Source organism: Condylostylus longicornis, unplaced genomic scaffold (assembly GCF_029603195.1).
Source record: "Condylostylus longicornis isolate FDR11 unplaced genomic scaffold, ASM2960319v2 ptg000703l, whole genome shotgun sequence".
Taxonomy (NCBI): domain Eukaryota; kingdom Metazoa; phylum Arthropoda; class Insecta; order Diptera; family Dolichopodidae; genus Condylostylus; species Condylostylus longicornis.
In genome coordinates this window covers 60,001-62,791 of record NW_026578650.1, presented here as the reverse complement: position 1 = coordinate 62,791, position 2,791 = coordinate 60,001, and positions in this window count along the sequence as shown.

Genomic DNA, 2,791 nt, shown 5'->3' with positions numbered 1-2,791 from the left:
AAAAAAATTTTTTCATCGGGTGGGCATAACATGCTTACCAACCCAGGTTACTTTTCACTTATGAAAAGTAATTATTGCCTGTCGAGCATAACATATGTCCCGATCAGGCTTATATTGCCATTGGTAAATATCAAACCAGGCTGAAAAAAATTTTTTCATCGGGTGGGCATACATGTTTACCAACCCAGGTTACTTTTCACTCATGAAAAGTAATTATTGCCTGTCGAGCATAACATATGTCCCGATCAGGCTTATTTTGCCTTTGATAAATATCAAACCAGGCTGAAAAAAATTTTTTCATCGGGTGGGCATACATGTTTACCAACCCAGGTTACTTTTCACTCATGAAAAGTAATTATTGCCTGTCGAGCATAACATATGTCCCGATCAGGCTTATTTTGCCTTTGATAAATATCAAACCAGGCTGAAAAAAATTTTTTCATCGGGTGGGCATAACATGCTTACCAACCCAGGTTACTTTTCATTCATGAAAAGTAATTATTGCCTGTCGAGCATAACATATGTCCCGATCAGGCTTATATTGCCATTGGTAAATATCAAACCAGGCTGAAAAAAATTTTTTCATCGGGTGGGCATAACATGTTTACCAACCCAGGTTACTTTTCATTCATGAAAAGTATTTATTGCCTGTCGAGCATAACATATGTCCCGATCAGGCTTATTTTGCCTTTGATAAATATCAAACCAGGCTGAAAAAAATTTTTTCATCGGGTGGGCATAACATGCTTACCAACCCAGGTTACTTTTCATTCATGAAAAGTAATTATTGCCTGTCGAGCATAACATATGTCCCGATCAGGCTTATTTTGCCTTTGATAAATATCAAACCAGGCTGAAAAAATTTTTTTCATCGGGTGGGCATAACATGTTTACCAACCCAGGTTACTTTTCATTCATGAAAAGTAATTATTGCCTGTCGAGCATAACATATGTCCCGATCAGGCTTATTTTGCCTTTGATAAATATCAAACCAGGCTGAAAAAATTTTTTTCATCGGGTGGGCATAACATGTTTACCAACCCAGGTTACTTTTCATTCATGAAAAGTAATTATTGCCTGTCGAGCATAACATATGTCCCGATCAGGCTTATTTTGCCTTTGATAAATATCAAACCAGGCTGAAAAAATTTTTTTCATCGGGTGGGCATAACATGCTTACCAACCCAGGTTACTTTTCATTCATGAAAAGTAATTATTGCCTGTCGAGCATAACATATGTCCCGATCAGGCTTATTTTGCCTTTGATAAATATCAAACCAGGCTGAAAAAATTTTTTTCATCGGGTGGGCATAACATGTTTACCAACCCAGGTTACTTTTCATTCATGAAAAGTAATTATTGCCTGTCGAGCATAACATATGTCCCGATCAGGCTTATATTGCCATTGGTAAATATCAAACCAGGCTGAAAAAAATTTTTTCATCGGGTGGGCATACATGTTTACCAACCCAGGTTACTTTTCACTCATGAAAAGTAATTATTGCCTGTCGAGCATAACATATGTCCCGATCAGGCTTATTTTGCCTTTGATAAATATCAAACCAGGCTGAAAAAAATTTTTTCATCGGGTGGGCATAACATGCTTACCAACCCAGGTTACTTTTCATTCATGAAAAGTAATTATTGCCTGTCGAGCATAACATATGTCCCGATCAGGCTTATATTGCCATTGGTAAATATCAAACCAGGCTGAAAAAAATTTTTTCATCGGGTGGGCATAACATGTTTACCAACCCAGGTTACTTTTCATTCATGAAAAGTATTTATTGCCTGTCGAGCATAACATATGTCCCGATCAGGCTTATTTTGCCTTTGATAAATATCAAACCAGGCTGAAAAAAATTTTTTCATCGGGTGGGCATAACATGCTTACCAACCCAGGTTACTTTTCATTCATGAAAAGTAATTATTGCCTGTCGAGCATAACATATGTCCCGATCAGGCTTATTTTGCCTTTGATAAATATCAAACCAGGCTGAAAAAATTTTTTTCATCGGGTGGGCATAACATGTTTACCAACCCAGGTTACTTTTCATTCATGAAAAGTAATTATTGCCTGTCGAGCATAACATATGTCCCGATCAGGCTTATATTGCCATTGGTAAATATCAAACCAGGCTGAAAAAAATTTTTTCATCGGGTGGGCATACATGTTTACCAACCCAGGTTACTTTTCACTCATGAAAAGTAATTATTGCCTGTCGAGCATAACATATGTCCCGATCAGGCTTATTTTGCCTTTGATAAATATCAAACCAGGCTGAAAAAAATTTTTTCATCGGGTGGGCATACATGTTTACCAACCCAGGTTACTTTTCACTCATGAAAAGTAATTATTGCCTGTCGAGCATAACATATGTCCCGATCAGGCTTATTTTGCCTTTGATAAATATCAAACCAGGCTGAAAAAAATTTTTTCATCGGGTGGGCATAACATGCTTACCAACCCAGGTTACTTTTCATTCATGAAAAGTAATTATTGCCTGTCGAGCATAACATATGTCCCGATCAGGCTTATATTGCCATTGGTAAATATCAAACCAGGCTGAAAAAAATTTTTTCATCGGGTGGGCATAACATGTTTACCAACCCAGGTTACTTTTCATTCATGAAAAGTATTTATTGCCTGTCGAGCATAACATATGTCCCGATCAGGCTTATTTTGCCTTTGATAAATATCAAACCAGGCTGAAAAAAATTTTTTCATCGGGTGGGCATAACATGCTTACCAACCCAGGTTACTTTTCATTCATGAAAAGTAATTATTGCC